This window comes from Gopherus evgoodei, chromosome 1 (genome assembly GCF_007399415.2).
Source record: "Gopherus evgoodei ecotype Sinaloan lineage chromosome 1, rGopEvg1_v1.p, whole genome shotgun sequence".
NCBI lineage: Eukaryota > Metazoa > Chordata > Testudines > Testudinidae > Gopherus > Gopherus evgoodei.
Window position 1 is genome coordinate 273,603,565 of NC_044322.1, and position 24,153 is coordinate 273,627,717.

Here is a 24,153-nt window from a genome sequence, read left to right on the forward strand (position 1 = left end):
AGCTCATGGGGTGAATCACTTGGTTGCTACCCCTTACCACCATCAAACCAATGGCCTGGTGGAAAGGTTTAATGGAACTTTGGGGGACATGACACATAAATTTGTAAATGAACACACCAATGACTGGGATCTAGTGTTGCAGCAGTTGCTTTTTGCCTACAGGGCTGTACCACATCCCAGTTTGGGGTTTTCACCATTCGAACTTATGTATGGCCACGAGATTAAGGGGCAATTACAGTTGGTGAAGCAGCAATGGAAGGGGTTTACGCCTTCTCCAGGAACTAACATTCTAGACTTTGTAAGCGACCTACAAAGCAACCTCCAACACTCGTTAGCCCTCGCTAAAGAAAACCTAAAGGATGCTCAGGAAGAGCAAAAGGCCTGGTATGATAAACATACCAGAGAGCGTTCTTTCAAAGTAGGGGACCCGGTTATGGTCTTTAAGGCGCAACAGGCCCATAATGGAAGCGTCATGGGAAGGGCCATTCATGGTCCAAAAGCACCTAGGAGCTGTTAAAGATCTCATAGCATTCCTCACCTCAACTCTAGAGCCTAAAGTGTACCATGTTAATTCTCTAAAGATCTTTTATTCCAGAAACTTAAAGGTTTGTCAGTTCACAGCCCAGGAAGGAAATGATGCTGAGTGGCCTAAAGGTGTCTATTACAAAGGGAAAAATGACAGTGGAGTGAAAAAGGTGAACCTCTCCACAACCCTGAAATGTCTGCAGTGGCAACAGATCAAGGAGCTGTGCACTAGCTTCACTCCAATGTTCTCAGCCACCCCAGGACAGACTGAACGGGCATACCACTCCATTGACACAGGTAATGCTCACTCAATTAGAACCCCACCCTACTGGGTGTCTCCTCATGCCCAAGCTGCTATAGAACGGAAAATCCAAAGCATGCTACAGATGGGTATAATCCACTCCTCGAACAGTGCATGGGCATCTCCAGTGGTCCTAGTGCCCAAACCAGATGGGGAAATATGCTTTTGCTTGAACTACCATAAGCTAAATGCTGTAACTCATCCAGACAACTATCCAATGCCACGCACCAATGAACTATTGGAGAAATTGGGACGTGCCCAGTTCATCTCTACGATAAACTTAACCAAGGGGTACTGGCAAGTACCGCTAAATAAACCCGCCAAAAAAAGGTCAGCCTTCATCACCCATGCAGGGGTGTATGAATTTAATGTGCTTCCTTTCGGGCTGCAAAATGCACCCGTCACCTTCCAAAAACTTGTAGATGGTCTCCTAGCAGGATTGAAAGAATATACAGTTGCCTACCTCAATAATATGGTCATTTTTTCTGATTCATGGGCAGAACACCTGGAAAAAGTTTTTAAGCGCATCAGGCAGGCAGGACTAACTGTTAAGGCTAAAAAGTGTCAAATAGGCCAAAACAAAGTAACTTACCTTGAACACCAGGTGGGTCAAGGAACGATAACTCCCGTATAGGCCAAGGTGAATGCTATCCAAAAGTGGCCTGTCCCAAAGTAAAAAAAACAGGTCTAATTCTTCTTAGGCTTGGCCGGATATTACAGGCGATTTGTACCACATTACAGCCAAATCGCTGCCTCACTAACAGACCTGACCAAAAAAACCCAGCCAAATGCAGTTAAGTGAACTAATAAGTGTCAGAAGGCCTTTACCCAGCTTAAGGCAACTCTCATGTCTGACCCTGTGCTAAGGGCCCCAGACTTTGACAAACCATTCCTAGTAACCCAGATGAGTCTGAGCATGGTGTAGAAGCAGTTCTAATGCAAAAAGGACTGGATCAAGAATTTCATCCTGTCTCATTTCTCAGCAAGAAACTGTCTGAAAGGGAAAGCCACTGGTCAATCACTAAAAAAATATGCTACGCCATTGTGTATGCCCTGAAAAAGCTATGCCCATATGTTTGGGGACGGCGTTTCCAGCAACAAACCGACCATGCTGCACTAAAGTGGCTTCATACTGCCAAGGGAAACAATAAAAAACTGCTTCGATGGAGTTTAGCTCTCCTAGATTTTGATTTTAAAATTCAACACCTTTCAGGAGCTTCTAACAAAGTAGCTGATGCACTCTGCCCTGAAAGTTTCCCAAAATCAACTGGTTAAAAATTGTCCTTAAAATGTAAAAAGTCTTGTAGTTTTACATAATTAATAGTATATGTAAAGGTGCATGTGTTTTATTAATCTGTTTATTCTAAAGTTCTAGGAAGAAATCACCGCCAGTGTGGTTCCACACGTTCTGAGATTTGGGGTGTGTGTCATAAACAGATAGTTAAGGGTTAATGCCTCTTTTACCTGTAAAGGGTTAAGAAGGTCAGTAAACCTGGCTGACACCTAACCAGAGGATCAATAGGGGGACAAGATACTTTCAAATCTTGGTGAAGGGAAGTCTTTGTTTGTGTTTTTGTTTTGTTGTTCACTCTCCGGACTGAGAGGGATGGGACATCAATCCAGGTTCTCCAAATCTTTCTGAATCAGTCTCTCATGTTTCAAACTTGTAAGTAATTAGCCAGGCAAGGCTTGTTAGTCTTATGTTTGTTTTCTCAACTTGTAAATTTTTTTTGCTGGAAGGATTTTACCTCTGTTTGGGGTAACTTTAAACCTAAGGCTAGGGGGACCCCTCTGGTCTATAGGAATCTAATTACCCTGTAAAGCATTTTCCATCCTAATTTTACAAAGATAATTTTTACCTTTTCTTTCTTTAATTAAAAGCTTTCTCTTTAAAAACCTAATTGATTTTTCCTTGTTTTAAGATCCAAGGGGATTGGATCTTCACTCACTAGGGATTGGTGGGGGAAAGGAGGGGGAATGGTTAATTTCCCCTGTGTTAAGATCCAAGGGGATTGGATCTGGACTCACCAGGAACTGGTGGGGGGAAAGGAGGGGGATGGTAAATTTCTCCTTGTTTTAAGATCCAGGGGGTTTGGATCTGTGTTCACCAGGGAATTGGTGAAGTCCTTCAAGGCAACCCAGGGAGGAGACGAAGTTTTGGGGGAACAGAGAGTGCCCCAGACACTGGAATTCTGGGTGGTGGCAGTGTTACCAGATCTAAGCTAGTAATTAAGCTTAGAAGGGTCCATGCAGGTCCCCCACATCTGTACCCTAAAGTTCAGAGTGGGAAAGAAACCTTGACAGGGGGAGGGTCCTAAAGCCCAGGCTCCAGACCAAGCCACAACACCTACACTGCAATTAAACAGCCATTTAGCCAGGCCCGTTCCTAGACATTGTGGTGCCCTATGCAGCCAACACCACCGCGTGGGTGGGAGAAGCTGGCCTCAGGCCTCCCCGGAGGGGAGGGGGCACCCAAGGTCTGTGGGAAGCAGGGGGGAAACCGCCCCCCAGCATGAGCCGGCAGAGCAGGTTGGGGCCAGTGGAGTGGAGGAGGCTGGGGCCAAGTCACTCTGCTTCCTGCTGCCTGGTGATTGCAGGGTGGGCCTGACCCCCCTCTCATGGGGTGGCAGGAAGTGGAGTGACCTGGCCCTAGCCCACTCTGCTCTGCTCCCCTGACTCCTAGCCTTGGGACTTTAGGGGGAGGGGGGAACCGCCTCCCAGCACTTACCAGCGGCGTGGCTGGGAGTCAGTGGAGTGGAGCAGGCTTGGACCGGGTTTCTCCACTTCCCTCCACCTGGTCAGTGCAGGGCGTGCCCAACCCCTGTTGCAGTCTCCTGGTACACAGCTCAGGAGAAGGAGTGGAGTGGGGGCAGGGCTGGGGCGGAGCAGAGGCAGGAGCAGCTTTCCTGGCCAGCTCAGCCAACTAGGGGATCGGGCTGGCCATTGGAGCAGCATGCAGCTGCGTAAGGCACCAGGACATTTGGGTCAATTTGTTGCCTCAGTTTTCCTGGTGCCCTACGTAGCTGCGTAGTTTGTGTATGGGTAAGGATGGCCCTGCTCAGGCCATGCAAGCCCAAGTCATCTGGCATGCGCCAGCCATGGGCTTTTAATTGCAGTGTAGACATACCCATAGAGAACCAGCAGAGACAATGGAAAATGTAGTTGTGCAAAGTTGGCAGAACAGAAACAATGTTTGCTTAGGATCCTCCAGGCAGAAATTAGCAGAGGCCACAGTATCATCGAACAGAAAAGAGTTTCCATGGTTAGGAGATCAGAGGCCTGGCCAAGAAAGTGTTGTGCCTGTGGGAGGAAGGAACATCTGCAAAACGAATGCCCCTGCCTATATTGTAATAAGAAGGCTTGTTCTGAAGGGAGGAAAGCAGGACAGCCCCACAGAGTCCCACCTGTTGTGCTAGCAGGAAAAGGGGGCTTGTTTTTCCAGTCGGGAACTAAGACATTTAAAGAGGTAAAAGTAGGCAGGAAAAGGGCAAGGCTGAGGGAGAGAAACAGAAGGGAGTTCCTGTGCAAGGGAGTTAGTCTTGATTGATAAAGTACTAATTGCTGATAAAGCCCTGCTGGTGGAGAAACCAGGTAACGTATAAAGCCAGGAAGTTTGCAGCAGAAAGGGGACTGCAGGGAGAGAGTCTGCAGTCACTCTCTAGGCACAGAGAGGCAGGTAGGAGGAAGCCCAGGGGGAAGCAAGAGCCATGGGTTCCTGTCCCTAGCGGAAGGGGTTTACCCAGAGGAGTTGTGGAGAAAATAGTCTGTGGAAGGCAGAGCAGGAAGAAGGCCAGGGAAAGAGCAGCAAGGGCTGAGACTGTGTAGACCTTGGCTGCTGAGGACAGGGTCCCTGGTCTGGAACCTGGAGTAGAAGGTGGGCCCGGTTTCCCCCACCAGCCACTGGGAAAGTGGCTCTGGAGCAGGACATGGACCAGAAGACTGCCTGACACTGCACATGGACAGTTTATCCAGTGGGACTCTGACACCCCAGAAGGGGAGGACTAAATGGTGACCTGGCTGGAGGGTCAAGTCATGGACAGGGAGAACACTGAGTCCCAGAGAGCTCATTGTGCAAGCAGCCCACAGAAAGGGCTCCCAGACCAGATGAGAACCAATCCCCAGATCCAGCCACAAGGAGCCGCCCTGGCAATGAGTGTACCCCATTACAATGCCCCAATCTTTCACCCTTTGGAAAAACTACAGCTCCCTTGTTTTTGTAAAAATAGCGGGAGGGCAGATATGTAACTTCAACTTCTAACATATTCCAACTTCTTCAGAAGGCATCTACTATACATGCTGTGCTACTGAATTAGCTAACTATTTAGATATATTGAAATACACTTAGAATAAAACAAACTTGGAAGATATAGTTCATATACACTCAAATGATGGAGAGGCATTGCTCAAATCAATCTAGTTAGTTTATTTGGGAGTTTTCCAGACTGCATGGCCGGAGATGAGTTTCTTTCATGCTCGGAGATCTCACCAGAGGCATTGCTTTCTGCGGGCATGGGTCAGTTAGGCATCATTTGACTAAAAGCTTGGGGAATGTTATCTTGGATCTGAAGTGGTTGGGGACTCTTGTTCTGGGTGATTTTGGTGTAATCAGTCTCACTGAAAAGCAGATTTATTTTTTTCTTTGTGATAAGTGGCCTTGGATCTTCAACTTTATGTATTAAAAAGACCCAACAACTTTGGATGATTTGGAACCATTCACAGCTATCAAACTGTGCAAGAGCTAATCTGTGTGACTATGGGACCTCATTGTTTTGTTACTCAAGTCATCCCTGAGCTGCAACCGTTTATCAGGAACACTTGTATCTTACTTCATATTATAAACTAGGTCTCTGAGACATGGGGACCACATCTCTCTCTGCAGAACGCCCAACACAATGAGAATCTGAGCTTTGACTGGGGCCTTTTCAGGCTACTGTAATTAAATGTAACAATTATTTTTATTATTACAACACACTTGCTGTTTGTACATGGCTGCTGTCATTGAGTCAGGTGTGGCAAGCATTCTGTTTGGCTCATCCTCCAGTCTTATCTTGTTGTTTTTCAGTTGTGCTGTCATCTAATTTCACTGTGTTGGGGTGATGTGCTTTGCTACAAGTCTAGCAATGGTATACTGAGTAGCTACACTACCAACTATGTAACAGCTGATTAAATTTGTGAAAGAATGATGGCTTTTATGAGAAAAGCATGAATTTTGCCAGACTCTTAGAGCAGGACCCAATAAAGATTTTCAGGTCTGGGGCCATTGCCATCTCATGCAATGCTGGCTGTGGCAGCCATTTTAAATTCAGAATGCATTTTTTGTCAGCTGATGTTTTTCTGATGCTGATTGTTTATGATATCAATCATCCCACTGGGTTTTTATTTTTGTACTTCTGTATTCCCATTGTTTTAGGTATCCTAACAACTAAAGCAATGAGTTGCGATGACTTGAGATTATACAAAAATGTTAAGAATTAACAATTCTTTCTGGTGACAAACTGTACAGTATTAATTGCACAGAAAAATAACACAATAAACTGACAAGTTTCCGTTCAGGAACAGAAAGTTATATTTCATCTGCATAACAGGATATTGCTGTGTCTCAAAAAGACTGAATGAGCAGCTTACTTCAATATGCAGCTGAAAATGAATTATGAAACACTTCTTTCACAATCTTCAATATATTGAAACAACACACTGCGCACCCTTTTTCAAGGAGAGCTGCACTTTGGTCTTGGAGATCTCCCTTGCAGGAGGTTTGCTGAACAAGGGGAGTTTATTTTGTTTGATGGGCTCTGTTAACGACTTGGTTTTATTTTCAATCTCTGCTACAAACATAGTGTAACAAGGAGACAGTCACAGAGGGTTTGCAATGTCTTTGGTGTCTAGTTTAACAAAGTCTACACCCTTTTCGGAGAAGGGGTTGCCCATGTCTTCAATGACCTCAACCAGTGCCTTGACAGGTTGTGCAAAGGAATCTTGGACACTTTTCACCTGCTCGTGGTGTTTTGCGTTAGACCCTTTCTCTGCTGTGGCTCCAAACTTCTTTCAACCTGGCCACCTCTGGTCCTGCTCTCATCCAGTGCTGAAGAGCCTCTGGACTTTCTGATAGACCAAGCGCTGCTATCCCCTTTCATTATGGCATTATTTTGCTCATGAGCTTGGTCAAGGATGATTGCAGAGAAAGTGTGCTATGTCTGGCAAGCTGTGAAGTTCCCCTTTAGGAACTCTTTAGCTATGTCTGGATGCACTGTGTGAAGGCTTACTGTAACTGGGAGGTAAGCAGGCACCTAACAAGTGAAATTAGTATCATCTAATGCAAAGAACCAGGGTCACAGCTTCCCAAGGCATTCAGCATAGAGAGGGAAGTTTGCCTGGCAGATTGACAGCACGCGGGTTGATAAAAGAAGCTCCAGATGAATGTGCTATGCCAGAACTGGGACATTGGGTTTTCTAGTTTTTACTTATCACACGATGTATCGTACCCCATTCTGACATACCAGGTACAGTCCAGACCAATGAGCCACTGTGTCACCCCTGCTCTGCAAGCATGGGTGCCTTATGGTGCCTTGCTGAAGTAGCTCCCACTTAGGCCATTCACAAACAGCCTTCCAGCATGCAAGCCCCACGCTGATTGTGCAACTGCCTCCTGCCAGCCACACTTGGGTTACGTTCTGGCTCTCACCAGCCTTGGTTATATTGCAGGGTGACCCCAACACCCCCAATCCCCGATTTCCCCCTGGAAATGTATGTTCTGTGCTTGCCAGCCCTCTCCTGGACAGTACCGAATATTTCAAATTCATTATTCCTTAAAGGGACTAATATGCTAGCCTATGATTCCAAATGGTGATTCAGACACTTGAATTTAAACACACTGGATTAGCTAAAACAATAAAATGAATTTATTTAACTACAAAGACATTTTAAGTGAATATCAGCAATGTGGCATAAAAAGTCAAAAATGGTTACAAGAAAAATGAAGATACGACTTTACTAATGCTTAACTTAAACTATATCAGATTCCAGCAAAATTTATCACCATACACTTTTAGTAGTTTTACTGACCAAACTCTGTAAGTCAGGACCCCTCCCACAGAGTCTAATGAATGCTTCCTTTATCTCTTTAGGTGTAGTGAATTTGATTGGTGGGGTCGGGTACATTGGAGTGCTTGTTCCCAGAAGTTGCCTACTACAGGATAGGCCCAACAAAGAAAGTAACAGAACACCACTAGCCCTCACCTACAGCCTCCAGCTAAAAATTCTCCAGCGCATGAAGGATCTACAACCTATCCTGAAGGACGATCCCTCACTCTCACATACCTGGGGAGACAGGCCAGTTCTTGCTTACTGACAGCCTCACAAGCTGAAGCAAATACTCACCTGCAACTACATACAACACAACAAAAACACTAACCCAGGAACCAACCTCTGTAACAAACCCCATTGCCAACTCTGTCCGCATATCTATTCAAGGAACATCATCATACGACCTAACCACACCAGCCACACAATCCGGGACTTGTTCACCTGCACATCTACCAATGTGATATATGCCATCATGTGCCAGCAATGCCTCTCTGCCATGTACATTGGCCAAACCGGACAGTATCTTTGCAAAAGAATAAATGGACACAAATCAGACATCAAGAATTGTAACATTCAAAAATCAATAGGAGAGCGAGCACTTCAAGTCTCCCTGGACACTCAATAACAGACTTAAAAGTGGTAATTCTTCAACAAAAAAACTTCAGAAACAGACTTAGAATCATAGAATCGTAGACTTTAAGGTCAGAAGCGACCATTATAACCGTCTAGTCTGACCTCCTGCACAACGCAGGCCACAGAATCTCACCCACCCACTCCTGTATCAAACCCCTAACCTATGTCTGAGCTACTGAAGTCCTCAAATCATGGTTTAAAGACTTCAAGGTGCAGAGAATCCTCCAGCAAGTGACCCACGCATGCCCCACACTGCAGAGGAAGGCGAAAAAACCCCAGGGCCTCTGCCAATCCTTCCCAAACCCAAATAAACCCTGAGCATGTGGGCAAGACTCATCAGCCAGACACACAGGAAAGAATTCTCTTTAGTAATTCAGATCCCACCCATCTAACATCCTATTACAGGCCACTGGGCATATTTACCGCTAGTAGTCAAAGACAAATTAATTCCCAAAATTAGGCTATCCCATCATACCATCCCCTCCATAAACTTATCAAGCTTAGTCTTGAAGCCAGATATGTCTTTTGCCTCCACTGCTCCCCTTGGAAGGTTGTTCCAGAACTTCACTCCTCTGATGGTTAGAAACCTTCATCTAATTTCAACTCTAAACTTCCTGATGGCCAGTTTATATCCATTTGTTCTTGTGTCCACATTGGTACTAAGCTTAAATAATTCCTCTCCCTCCCTGGTATTTATCCCTCTGATATATTTATAGAGGGCAATCATATCTCCCTTCAGCCTCTTTTGATTAGGCTAAACAAGACAAGCTCTTTGAGTCTCCTTTCATAAGACAGGTTTTCCATTCCTCGGATCATCCTAGTAGCCATTCTCTGTACCTGTTCCAGTTTGAATTCATCCTTCTTAAACACGGGAGACCAGAACTGCACACAGTATTCCAGATGAGGTCTCACCAGTGCTTTGTATAATGGTACTAATACCTCCTTATCTCTAGTGGAAATACCTCACCTGATGCATCCCAACACCGCATTATCTTTTTTCACAGTCATATCACATTGATGGCTCACAGTCATTCTGTGATCAACCAATACTCCGAGGTCCTTCTCCTCCTCTGTTACTTCCAACTGATGTGTCCCCAGTTTATAACCAAAATTCTTGTTATTAATCCCTAAATGGATGACTTTGCACTTTTCACTATTAAATTTCATCCTATTACTATTACTCCAGTTTACAAGGTCATCCAAATCTTCCTGTATGACAACCCGGTCCTTCTCTGTATTGGCAATACTTTCCAGCTTTGCGTCATCTGCAAACTTTATTAGCACATTCCCACTTTTTGTGCCAAGGTCAGTAATAAAAAGATTAAATAAGATTGGTCCCCAAACTGATCCCGGAGAACTCCACTAGTAACCTTCCTCCAGCCTGACAGTTCATCTTTCAGTATGACCCATTGTAGTCTCCCCTTTAACCTGTTCCTTATCCACCATTCAATTTTCATATTGATCCCCATCTTTTCCAATTTAGTTAATAATTCCCCATGTGGAACTGTATCAAATGCCTTCCTGAAAATCGAGGGGGAGTGCTGGGGCTCAGGGCTTCAGCCTTGCAGATTCATTCCCAGCTAAAGCCCTGCAGGGGTTGCTGGGGCTCGGGGCTTTAGCTATGGGGCAAGTAGGGCTGAAACTGGTGCTCCCCACCCATAGCTAAAGCCTTGGGCCCCGCCCCTCCCAGCTGAAACTGGGAGCAGAGCCATGGGGACTCCTGAGCTCTGGCACCCCCCCATGGGGCAGAAGCCAAGAACAGAGCTGTGAGGCTGAAGTCCCAAGCCCCAGTACTCCCCCACAGGTCAAAATCCCTTAGCTCTGGTGCCCCTAGAGTCAAAAGTCCCAATGTCCCCTTGCCAGCCCAGAGACCTGCCTCCTCCCTGCAGCTGCAGCCCCCAACTCCTCTCCTCCCCCTGTGGCTGAAGTCCGTAACTTCTTGTTCAGAGTTACGGGACATTTCAGAATTACAAAAAAAAAAAAAAAACATTCCCAAGGTGTCCCTAACTCTGAGGTTTTACTGTAGTGTGTAGGTTGTGAATACAATGTTATATTCCGTTACATGGGGTGCCTCATCTTTCCTTAGACCTTGGGTATATTTTGTGTATTCCTTTGGAGGAAGACGTACAGGCTGCTGGTAGTTACATAATGGGCATGTCAAGAATGTGTGACATGAGACACTTTCAAGAGGGAATCATCCATTCCTGGGGAGGCCATTTTGGCCTGCACAAGGGCTTCCATCCATCCACTAGCTTCTAGACAATCTCCAATCAGCTTTAGACTTGCCATTTCCAGATGAAGAGCGCCCAGCATAATGACAAACTTGTCCTCTCCATACCCAGCAGGGCAGGTCCACTGAATCTGTTTGGTTATGATAAAAAGGGGCTGATCCACAGTGGTCACGTACACTTGGAATGGATTTAGGTGGTGTACAACATTCCTTATATCAGAGGGGTAGCCGTGTTAGTCTGGATCTGTAAAAGCAGCAAAGAATCCTGTGGCACCTTATAGACTAACAGACGTTTTGGAGCATGAGCTTTCGTGGGTGAATACCCACTTCCTCAGATGCAAGCACCTTCTTTGCTGCTTTTAACATTCCTTATTACATCCATGGCACAATGAATCACTGCCAGAGACTTGGAGCCCTCTGGAGATAGACATAGAAGCACAGGGATGGCTGGGGTGAAAGCTGGCACTAGCCCTTTTCCAGCATGGTAAGTTGCCCAGGAAATGTCATTGAAGGTATCCAGACTTGCCTTACTTGTTCAGGATGACCTGCATTCTTGTTGCAGGGCTTGGGCAGTCAGTTGGCAGTCAGTCTTGATTTCAGTATTTGCCACAGGGATGGGAGCATTGGTTTTCTTCAAGATCAAAGGAGGGACAATTGTGTAAGACTCAGGAAGTGATGACATAAATTTCTCTGATGCTGCAGTCTCCCAGTCTGGGGTGGGTATTCCATGAACAACTCCCTCCACATAAGTACTAGGATGCTAAATAAGTTCCGTGGCCGTGGTCCATTGCTGGGGTGGAGCGGGAATTGTGGCCTATGTCTATGGTTGCAGTAACAAACAAACCACCACATAGCTTCAGAGGACAGACTGCATTCTCATCCTCTAAGTGTTCGCATGCCTTGTTTGCCAGGCTGGTAAAAGTGGCCAGCATTCTGTCACAGGAGCTGGATAATGCAAGTTTAAAGAAGATATCTACTAGCTCACTTTTTCGTGTCTATGCATTAAGTATCAAACCAATGTAGATTGGGAAAGGCATTTCTCAGGCTTTGTTGTGGTACAAACTTTCTGTTCCTTCACAGTGACGTGTTTTGCTGTTGTACTGCAACAGTTGTGCCAAGTAGCTGGAAGGAGGGAAACCTGTTCTGATTGACATCATGGACATCAGTGCCAATAGTGACTCAGGAACAGATTTTGCTTGTCATCCTGGGTCAAGTGATCCAGTGAACTGTGTTCTCATGTGAAACATGTCCCTTTGAATAATTTTTGCTATTTGGGACAGGTGAAGTGCTTCTTTGTCACAGACTTACTCACATACGTTTTGGAGGGCATGGACAATATCCTGGTTGAATGAACACATCACATCCTTCTTTGTGTTCTTGGAGATCTGGATTGTGTGGAAAGATATGGGATTTTAGTTCAGTGCTATGGGCAGGCACCAACTTTCCAAAATGCTGGGGGTACTCAACCCCAGGCCCTGGCCCCCACCCCACCCTTTCCCCTAAGGCCCCACCCCACCCCACCTCTTCCTGCCCTGCCTCTTCCTGCCCCCCACTCCACCCTGCCCTGCATACTCACTTCCCCCCCACAGCCTTCTGCATGCCGCAAAACAGCTGATTGCAGTGGGTGGGAGGTGCGGGAAGGGAGCGAGAAAGTGCTGATTTGTGGGGCCTGCCAGCAGGTGGGAGGCACTGGAGAGGTGGGGGAAGCTGATAGGGGGTTGCTGCTGGCGCTCAGCGCCCGCCATTTTCCCCCATGGGTGCTCCAGCCCCGGAGCTCCCACAGAGTTGGTGCCTATGGTGCTGTGAATGTGCTCAGTCATTGTCAACCCCAGCTCTTCTAGTCCAGCTGTAAGTCTTTGTTCTGTCTCATTTCAAGTGATACGAAGGGTTGAGTGCTGCTCAACCCTTTATGCCCTCCAGAGGGGTACAGAGGCCATTCATGACCTCAAAAGACACTGCTGGTTAAAAGAGTCTGACATTTCATAGATTGGATTCTAAGACTGGAAGGGACCTCGAGAGGTCATTGAGTCCAGTTCCCTGCCCTCATGGCAGGACCAAATACTGTCTAGACTGTCCCTGATAGGCATTTATCTAACCTACTCTTAAATATCTCCAGAGATGGAGATTCCACAACCTCCTAGGCAATTTATTCCAGTGTTTAACCACCCTGACAGTTAGGAACTTTTCTCTAATCTACAGCCTAAACCTCCCTTGCTGCAGTTTAAGCCCGTTGCTTTTTGTTCTATCTTTAGAGGCTAAGATGAACAAGTTTTCTCCCTCATCCTTATGACACTCTTTTAGATACCTGAAAACTACTATCATGTCCCCCCTCAGTCTTCTCTTTTCCAAACTAAACAAACGCAATTCTTTCAATCTTCCTTCATAGGTCATGGTCTCAAGACCTTTAATCATTCTTGTTGCTCTTCTCTGGACCCCCTCCAATTTCTCCACATCTTTCTTGAAATGTGGTGCCCAGAACTGGACACAATACTCCAGTTGAGGCCTAACCAGCACAGAGTAGAGCGGAAGAATGACTTCTCGTGTCTTGCTCACAACACACCTGTTAATGCATCCCAGAATCATGTTTGCTTTATTTGCAACAGCATCACACTGTTGACTCATATTTAGCTTATGGTCCACTATAACCCCTAGATCCCTTTCTGCTGTACTCCTTCCCATTCTGTATGTGTGAAACTGATTGTTCCTTTCTAAGTGGAGCACTTTGCATTTGTCTTGATTAAACTTCATCCTGTTCACCTCAGACCATTTCTCCAATTTGTCCAGATCATTTTGAATTATGACCCTATCCTCCAAAGCAGTTGCAATCCCTCCCAGTTTGGTATCATCTGCAAACTTAATAAGTGTGCTTTCTATGCCAATATCTAGGTCATTGATGAAGATATTGAACAGAGCCAGTCCCAGAACTGACCCCTGTGGAACCCCACTTGTTATACCTTTCCAGCAGGATTGGGAACCATTAATAACTACTCTTTGAGTATGGTTATCCAGCCAGTTATGAACCCACCTTATAGTAGCCCAGAGGTGAAAGTAAGCTGGTACGGCCTGGTACGGAGGACCAGTAAGAAAAGGAGACTGACTGAGAGAGGGAGAGAGAAGCCTGCTCCCTGCATAAGAATAGTTTAAACTCAGCTGTTCCCTGATGGTTCAGCCCCCAGGGCTAAGTTTCTGGCATCCTTATTAATTTCACTCACAGTACCTGGGGGGAGGGGGTCGAGGGGAGGGTGTGTTGACCATGGCAGAGGCAGTCCTTTTCTGCCCCCGGGATGAGGGGATCTCTCCAATACTAATATACACAACAAATACAAACATTTGGCTGCACAGCTTAAATCCAGAGCTAATAAAAGCAGGTGGAAGGGGAAAACTCACTGTCACATTGGTTTCTCGGCTTCTCCCTCCCCCTCCTCTAGCCAGGCTGCCGACAAGGCTCTGCATTCCTCCCTCCACCCCACCCCCAGCAGGGGTTCTCCTCTAGGCTCTAGCTTGCAGTAGGGACACTGGCTGAGATGCCTGCTGCTGCTGCCTGCAAAAGAACAGTTTAAACTCAGCTGTTCCTTGTGCAGTTCAGTGCCCAGAGTTAGGAGCCGTTTCTGGCATCCTTGTTAATTTCACTCCCAGTTGTTGTTGGGTGTGTGTGACCATGGCAGGGGCAGTTCTTTTCTGCTCCCAGGATGAGGGGATCTCCTAAACACAATCAAAATCAGGAACCATTTCCAAGTTCAAATCTATCCCGTTCCCTCCCCAGCAGAGGATCATGGTTGCGATGTCCAAACTGCTTGCAGATCCTCTTTGTAACGTTACTGTTTAAAAAATACACAACACAAAAAACATGGAGAACATGATGGAAAGATGTGTCATGATGATTAGGGTTTATTTTGGGCAAAGCAATTTTGCTAAAGCAACTAAAGATTCACAGGGAAAGCAAATAGCCCCCATAGACAAAACCACAAAGGGATTGGAGGGGAAAACTGAATAGTCAGGGAAATTATTGTACCTCCTTTGAAAGAAATAGTAGTTTTCATTTCAATCCACCCTCTTTATATATTGATTTAAACACTTGAAATGTCTTTAAGACATTGGGTACAATCTCAGATCTCTTTTTGTTTTGTCCTGCCTGCAGAGTGCAGAGGCTGAAATCGACCAAGCTCTCTCTAAATATCTTGTATATTTCATGAAGGCTATTCCAGTTGTCCTTCATTCACTCCTGATTTCCCCTTCCCCTCCCCACCCCCCAGCTCCCTCCCTGGCTGGCTGGCTGGCTGTGGTTTTTGCCTTGGTTACTTACTCCTTGGCAGATCCAGCCCAGCGGCACCTGCTGGCCGGCTGCTGGGGTCGCTGTTGGTTGACAGCGGGCTGCAACTGCATTGTTTGTGACACATTCATACACATACACATACATGCAGTCAGAGGTGAAAGTAAGCTGGTTCGGTCCGGTCCGGTCCAGCCTACCGGCAAGAGCCAGTACGCTGTACTGGACCACATCGACTTCCACGGCGGGGACTGAAAGGGCTCTGGGCTGCCCGCTGCAGCCCAGAGCCCTTTGAATCCCTGCCGCAGCTGGGATTTAAAGGGCTCAGGGCTCCCCGCAGCTGCGGGCAGCCCAAGGCCCTTTAAATCCTGGCTGTGGCTCTGGTGGCTGGGCTGGGGCGGGGATTTAAAGGGCTCAAAGCTTCTCACGGCTGCGGGCAGCCCAGAGACCTTTGAATCCCGGCCACGGCTCTGGCGGCCGGGCTGGGGCCAGGATTTAAAGAGCTCCGGGCTTCCCTCAGCAGCAGGAGAGTTGGGCCCTTTAAATCCCTGCCCCAGCCCCGCAAAGCTCGGGGTTCCCCCTGGCAGCCAGAGCCTTGGGCCCTTTAATTTGCCCCTGAGCCCCGGGGGCCTCCCAGACACTTCTGCAGCTGGGAGCCCCTGACTGATTTAAAGCCCCTGGGTCTCCCAGCCACAGATGGTTCCCCAGGGCCTTTAACTCTTAAAAGGCCATGCCTGTTCCGGATGAGGCCACGCCCCCCTCAGAACTCCAGCAGTACCAGTAAGTCCTGTAAATTACTTTCACCCCTGTAGTAGCCCCATCTAAGTTGTATTTGCCTAGTTTATTGATAAGACGATCATGCAAGACCGTATCAAATGCCTTACTAAAGTCTAGGTATACCACATCCACCACTTCTCCCTTATCCGCAAGACTTGTTATCCTATCAAAGAAAGCTATCAGATTGATTTGACATGATTTGTTCTTTACAAATCCATGCTGGCTATTCCCTATCACCTTACCATCTTCCAAGTGTTTGCAGATGATTTCCTTAATTACTTGCTCCATTATCTTCCCTGGCACAGAAGTTAAACTAACTAGTCTGTAGTTTCCTGGGTTGTTTTTATTTCTCTTTTTATAAATGGGCACTATATTTGCCCTTTTCCAGTCTTCTGGAATCTCTCCCGTCTCCCATGATTTTCCAAAAATAATAGCTAGAGGCTCGGATAACTCCTCTGTTAGCTCCTTGAGTATTCTAGGATGCATTTCATCAGGCTCTGGTGACTTGCAGGCATCTCACTTTTCTAAGTGATTTTTAACTTGTTTTTTTTTTAATTTTATCTTCTAAACCTCCTGCCTTCCCATTAGCATTCACTATGTTAGGCATTCCTTCAGACTTCTCAGTGAAGTCCAAAATAAAGAAGTCATTAAGCATCTCTGCCATTTCCAAGTTTCCTGTTACTGTTTCTCCCTCCTCACTGAGCAGTAGGCCTACCCTGTCTGTCGTCTTCCTCTTGCTTCTAATGTATTGATAAAAAGTCTTCTTGTTTCCCTTTATTCCTGTAGCTAGTTTGAGCTCATTTTGTGCCTTTGCTTTTCTAATCTTGCCCCTGCATTCCTGTGTTGTTTGCCTATATTCATCCTTTGTAATTTGTCCTAGTTTCCATTTTTATATGACTCCTTTTTATTCTTTAGATCTTGCAAGATCTCGTGGTTAAGCCAAGGTGGTCTTTTTCCACATTTTCTATCTTTCCTATCCAGCGGAATAGCTTGCTTTTGGGCCCTAAATAGTGTCCCTTTGAACATATCATGAACATATCATGTTTATACGTGGTGAAAAGGGATGTCACCAGAACAGGAGCAGTACTTATCTGACAGGTAGCTTGGACCCTTTGATGATTTTTATCGGTTTACTCTGATTATACACAGATCTTTCAACTGTTATGTTATTCTATGGTCAAAGTGGTTATGGGGTGGTGAACAACACCAGATTATTGCAACCCTTGGAATAATCGCAACAGAAATATTGCACCCAGTCTAAGTCCTGAACATAAAATGGAGTCCCATCTTCTGTTTCAATGCCAATGGGAATGCCAAAGTTTGCAAAAACTTTGCTCAGTAGAGGCAATGCAAAGATGTTTGCTGTTGACACAAAATGTATCCTGAGCACTCATCAGTAATGACTAATGCATATGTAAGAGCTTCTCAAATGTGTTTTGTCATTTCTGATATTTGCCAATTCAAACTTGTTAGCTTGTAATATAGGTTTATTAATTATAGTTTATTATTTATATTGCAGTAATGCCTAGGAGTTCCATTCCTGGGTCATGACTCACATGTGCTAGCTGCTATACAAACTGAAAGCAAAAAGATGCCCCAAGGAGCTTACAATCTACGTATAAGACAAAAGACAACAAGTGGATATAGACAGATAGATGGGTGTAGGATAAGGAAACAATATTCTTGTCATATTTTAATGCAACTGTCTACACACTGCTTGATTTTTGGAAAGGATTTCTTTTGGGTCAGTAATGGTTTTGTTTTAACAGTACCAAGTGAATGGCCTATGCTACTTCAATCCATGACCATTTTCTTGGGACCTGCAGGGATCACTCCCTTCTTTTTAAAAGGATGAAATCCTCATGAATATTTGACTTCAAAACCACAGAATAGAATTAATCATCTTCATTTTCTTTTGAAGTAAAATGTTCCTCAGTTCCACCAGTCATTATGTCTTATGCATTATCTCACAGCAGTCAGTACAGCTTGGTTAACAAAGTGTTTCCAGATTCCTTTATGGTTAAAGTTTTTCTGGAATTTTATCTATGATATTGCTGGACATATTCTGTCAGCAATGGACTTGTGCTTGTGTTTATTGGGTATCTGGAGGCATAGTCAGTGGGGATGGTCTTTCCAGATCTCTGAACTGCAAGGATATGCATGGAGATATAGGTCGCATTGTTCAATTTTGATCAGCTGTTTTGCTTTTGGATTTCCAAGCAGAAGGGATGATTGTCCCCTCTCAGGAGTCTTCTACTGGCAGGAGGCTAAGGGAGAAGAAACCACAGAGAGGTTCTCCTCTCAGAGTTCTTACTAATTGTCCAGTCCAGTGGGCGGGGGTTCCTCCCCAGCCTCAAAAGAAGACTGGAGTTCCAGCTCCACACCAGGCACATCCTCAGGATCTGCAGGAGGTAGTTCCAACCACATAGACTCTGTGCCTCTGCATCACCTCTGTGTCCCTTTGTACCTCTCCACTACATTACAGCATTGTTCCACTGGAGCCATTGTATCAAGGCTTCAGTAGATGGTGACTACCCCTGTAACAATCTGTCCTTAAAGGGGCACCCCCACAGCAGGATATGTATGCATGCCTGAGTGTAAAAGTAACAGAGGTTGGGGTCTTACTAAGGTTCAGTTGTTAAGGTCTAGTTTTAAGGAGTACGAAGTTCCATTAAGATTCCTTCCTAACATCCACAGTTAGTGTAATATGCTGGCTTTATTTAATAGAGACATCTAGAAAACAAAAATATGTGTTGCATCTTTTTCTTGTGCTTTGGTGACTGCAACAGTTGGAGATATCGCTGGGGAAGATCCCTCGACTTTCTTGGTATGTCTTACTCATCTAGTTTTTTGTAATTTCTTCTTTGCTACTTTTCCCACATGAAAGAAATGTCTTCAGTGTTCCGACACTGCAAGTATAATTTGTGACAAAGTTCCTCCTCTACCTTGGTGGGTCCTGTGTTTATTTGGCAGATTTGCTCACCTCAGTGATCTTCCCCACAGTCTGGAACAACTCCTCCTGTGTCTGATCAGGAGTTGGGAGGTTTGGGGGGATCCCGGGCCTGCCCTCTACCCCGGGTTCCAGCCTAGGGCCCTGTGGATTGCAGCTGTCTATAGTGCCTCTTGTAACAGCTGCATGACAGCTACAACTCCCTGGGCTACTTCCCCATGGCCTCCTCCAAACACCTTCTCTATCCTCACCACAGGACCTTCCTCCTGGTGTCTGATAACGCTTGTACTCTGTAGTCCTCCAGCAGCACACCCTCTCACTCTCAGATCCTTGTGCCTCTTGCTCCCAACTCCTCACACGCACTTCCTCTCCTCTGGATCCTCCTTGCCTGTCTGGAGTGAGCTCCTTTTTAAACCCAGGTGCCCTGATTAGCCTGCCTTGATTGGCTGCAGGTGTTCTAATCAGCTGTCTGCCTTAATTGGTTCTAGCAAGTTCCTGATTACTCTAGTGCAGCCCCTGCTCTGGTCACTCAGGGAACAGAAAACTACTCACCCAGTGACCAATATATTTGCCTTCTACCAGACTCCTGTACCCCACTGGTTTGGGTCTGTCACAAATTGTAGCATCCATATATAGGCGAGCCTCGTGTACTCCCTTATTTCACTCAAGCTATGTGTCATACTCTGTCACGAGATTGGTAATACTGTCCTAGTGCTTCAGTCAACCACTGTGTTTCCCACACTTTTTAATTAGGCCACAGGTGCTGGGAGTGATTATCCAAGCAGCCTGCCATTTGACATTTTTGTATTAAATGAGCCCACAAATTTCCTCATCTTCATTTGATGTATCTTAAGAATCTGAGTCAGTTTCTATTCAATGAAACTTTTTGAAATTGTGTCTTCTGTTGGGCTGTGTCTTGTCTGAAGCCTTGGAGTTTGAATGCGATTACCAGGGATCCTAGTTTTCCATGATAAAACCTCCCAAAAATTCTTGAATTAAAAAACCATAAAAATCTGAATTTAAAATAAAAGGCTGAACTTTAGTTTCCCTAGCCACAATATGTATCAGTATCAGTTGACCACAATGTTTTATTTATTATATTTACAATTTTTTAAGCTGAGAGCCTGAACCCCACCCCCCATTCTACTGATTATCCACATTTTTGACTATCTGATTTGGCCCCAGTCCCAATTAGGTCAGATAATCGGGGTTCCAGTGTATATGTTTTTATTTTTTCACAAATAGTAAGAACTAAATATTCTCTGTAAAAACACAAATTCTGCTTTTTTCCATGGCAAATGGATTTCTAGGATCACTGGTGACTACATATATGTCACTTGCCTTCTTGCTTTAACACACTGATGCAGAGACTTCTGCCCATGAATGTGTCAGGTTTCTCTTTTTGCAGGACAACAATCTCCTTCACAAAGGAACGGTTTGCCACATTTGTATTAAGTGGTGTTGTCTGTCTTCTGCCAGGTGGATGATTTGTCTTTTCTGGCTTATGTCTTTATTGCCCATCAGTAATTTGGACCTTCCCACTCCTGTCTATCTAAAGTATTTACAGAGTCCCAATCACTGCAACATCTAGGCACTTAACACAATAAGAGGACCTGAGGCTTAAACAATGTAGAGAGGCAGTGTGGCTCCCCTCCAGCAAAGAGGAGGAAGAGCCCAACTGGAGGCCAGAGTGGGCGGAGCTAAAGAGCTCTGAACCTGTCCCTCAAAGGGTCAGGTGCCGACCCGGAACTATAAAGGCCGGCCCTCAGAGCTCAGTCAGGCCCCAAGAGCCGGAGCGAGCAGACGTCCCTCAGAAAGCTCGAGACTGGGAACCTCCTGCGACCCAGGGCAGCTGCCCAGACTGGCCTGAGCTCCCCCGCGCCCACTACCCAGAGGAGCCGCTGGAGCAGCCCCGCGCCTGCTACCCAGAGGAGCCGCCGGACCTACCACCCAGCCCCGGCCGCGTGAGCCCATGCTCCTGGACCCTGCAGATGCCGACATCAGGACCCAGGTAGGCCCCCAGGGGGAGTACAGAAGTAGCCTGGGGGCAGCTGACCCCAGTCTGGCTGCAGCCTTACTGGAGCCTATGTCAGTGTGTTGCAGCCAGGATCCCCACTGACTGAGCTGTGGGTCGTTAGCCGCTGCTAGGGCCCCGGGCTGGGACGCAGTGGAGTGGGAGGGCCTGCGTCCCTTCTGCCACCCATCCCGGAGTGGCAGACTCCCCCTCTCCCTGGCCTGAGGAGGCCGAAGCCGGTTATTGTTGCTCAGCCCTGCCCAAGGGCCTGAGCTTCCTGACTCAGTGTTTGCTGCCCTGCCCTGACCTAGGGCCAGGGCCCCAGCTGTTATTGTTGCTCAGCCCTGCCAAAGGACCTGAGCCCCTTGCCCCCACAGGGCAGGCGATTGCTGCGAGGACTGCTGGGCTATTTCCCGGACCCACGGATGTGTAGTGAGCTGGTGTGGCTGAGGGTTGAGCCCCGACTGCACTCATGTACACGTGGTACCAGAAGTGGAGTCTGGACCCTTGACCCCTGTGAGAAGGGGCCAGAGGGGAAGATCTACCCTAAAGAGCCATGGAGATGGGGTGCTTGTATCAGCTGCTGGTGGAGAACCAGGAACGGCAGCAGACCGCCCAGCTACAGCAGCAGCAGCAGCCAGTTGCCCAGCTCCAACAGCAGCAACAGCAGGATGCTGCCCAACTCCAGCAGCAGCAGCAGCATGCCACCCAGCTCGAGCAGCAGCAGCAGCTTATTCAGCAGCTCGGAGTCCAGCTGCAGCAGCTGGTGACTGCATTACCGCACCCCGTAGAACCGTCGGAAGGGGATGGCGCTGGGGCACCATGCTCTGCCGCCCCAGTGCGACTAACAAAGATGGGCCCCGACAATGACCCTGAGGCATTCCTGATAATGTTCGAACGGGTGGCCCTCGTCGCTGGGTGGCCCCAGGACCAATGGGACACCCTTCTGGCCCCATACCTGACCGGGACTGCCCAGATGGCATACCGGGGGCTGGCGATGGAAGAAGCCAGGAATTATGGCCGTGTAAAGGCTGCGATCTTGGATGCCCAGGATATCAGCCTGTAGTGGGCCGGCATGGCTCCCCTCCTCCCCGGAGAGGGTTGAGCCCCGCCAGAGGCCAGAGTGGGCAGAGCTACGGAGCTCTGAGCCCGCCCCTCAAATGGTCAGGCGGCGACCTAGAACTATAAAAGCCAGCCCTCAGAGCTCAGTCAGGCCCCAACAGCCGGAGAGATCAGACATACCTCAGGGAGCTCGAGACTGGGAGATTCCAGCAACCCAGGGGAGTCGCCCAGACTGGCTCCCCCGTGCTCGCTACCCGGAGGAGCTGCCGGAGCTTCCCCGCACCTGCTACCCAGAGGAGCCGACGGGGCTTCCCCGTGCCTGCTGCTACCCGGAGGAGCCGCAGGCGCTACCCTGGCCTAACTATCCCCAGGAATTCCCGGACCTACCACCCAGCCCTGGTCGCGATGAGCCTATGCTCGTGGACCCTTCAGAGGCCGACGTTAGGACGCAGGTAGATCCCGAGGGGGAGTACGGAAGCACCCCGGGGGCAGCCGACCCCAGTCAGGCTGCAGAGTTGCTGGAGCCTATGTCAGTGTGTTTCAGTTAGTATCCCCACTGACTGACCAGTGGAGTGATAGCCACTGTTAGGGCCCTGGGTTGGGACGCAGTGGAGTGGGAGGGCCTGTGTCCCCCTTGCCACCCAACTCTTGGGTGGCAGACTCTCCCCTCTCCTTGGCCGGAGGATGCCAAAGCCTGAGCCCACTGACTCAGCATTTGCTGCCCCACCCTGACACAAGGGCTGGGCCTTTAACTGTTGCTGTTGCTCAGCCCTGACCAGGGGCCTGAGCCTCCTGATTCAGTATTTGTTGCCCGCCCTGACCTAGAGCTGGACCTGAATCTATTGCTAGTACTGCTCAGTCCTGACCCAGGCCTGAGTTTACTGACTCTGTGTTTGCTGTCCACCTTGGCATAGGGCCCAGTGCCGCGCGGCTGGTATGGCAGCCCTGCCGGAGGGCCTGAGCCCCTTGCCCACCGGATGGACAAGCACCGCCAGGACTGCCGGGCTAGTTTCCCAGACCAACTGGAGTGGAGTGGGCCGGCATGGCTCCCTTCCTCACCGGAGAGGGTCGAGCCCAGGCCACACCCGCTTACACAGCCCCGAGTCTTTTCGGCAGCAATTCCGGAGCCAGACGTATCCCTCGGGGGCCTGACCTCAGCTGGTGGCCCAAGCCCTGAAGGAGGCGTGTTGGCGATGGCTACAGCCAGAAACGAGGACGGCAGAAGAGGTCACCGAACAAGTCATCCTGGAACAGTTTGTGCACACCCTACCGGCCTGAGGACGGGCCTGGGTGCTCCGCCACCAGCCGGCAATGTTGGCCACGGCCGTCTCACTAATGGAGGACTTTCTCGCGGCCGAAACGTCCGTGGGCCCGCCTTCCGGCCTCCAAATCCCAGACCTGAATGCCCTAACTCTGACAGAAAGGGAGATGCACCGACCGGGCCGTGAAACACCGGCTGCGGGCAGGACGCCTGCCCGGGGCCTCGGTCCCGGCACCCAGATCCGGCCCCTCGGTCCAGAACGGCACCCTCCGGGCCGGGGCCCATGAGGGCCTATTGGAGTCCCCTCAGAAGTCCCAGGGGAGCCCCCTCCAGGGGCGGCCGCCCTGAGCTTGGACCCTGTTTCCATTGTGGGCAGACTGGACACCTGCAGCGGGACTGCACAGAAATGGACTGCAGCTTCAGTCAGGTCTGTGCAGGGGACACCCGGGCTCAGCTACCACAGGCCCCCAAGATCACAGTCCCGGTAGTCGTCGGGGAGCAGGCCACTCAGGCTTTGATTGACTCTGGCTGTGGCCAGACGTTAATCTGCCAGGCCTTGGGACCCCTGACAGACCCCTGACTGAGAACAAAACACCTGCAATGCATCCATGGGGACGTCTGGCTCTGCCCTAGTGCTTGTATCCCGTTGACAGTAGCTGGCGTCACCCGACGACTCGTGGTCGGCTTAGCCCCTCGACTGGCATACCCGGTGATCCTGGGGCGGGACTGGCCCGCCTTCGAGGAGGTCCTCCGGTCGACACCAGTGCTGGAGGGAGAGTGCCAGGAGGCCCTGCCGGACGAAGTGGATGGGACCCCGGGGACTGAAGCGGAGAATAAGGAAACCGATAATCCTCGACTGGAGCCCGCGGTCGAACCCCTCCTTCATACTGATTTTTGTCTGGACCAGAGGGCTGACCTTACCCTTAGCCGGGCCTATGAACAGCTCGCAGCAGTCAATGGGACCATCATCGACCCCCAGCGCGCAACCCAGTGGCCCCACTTCGAACTGCGCCAGGATCGTCTCTACCAGATTGACCATGACGCCCGCCC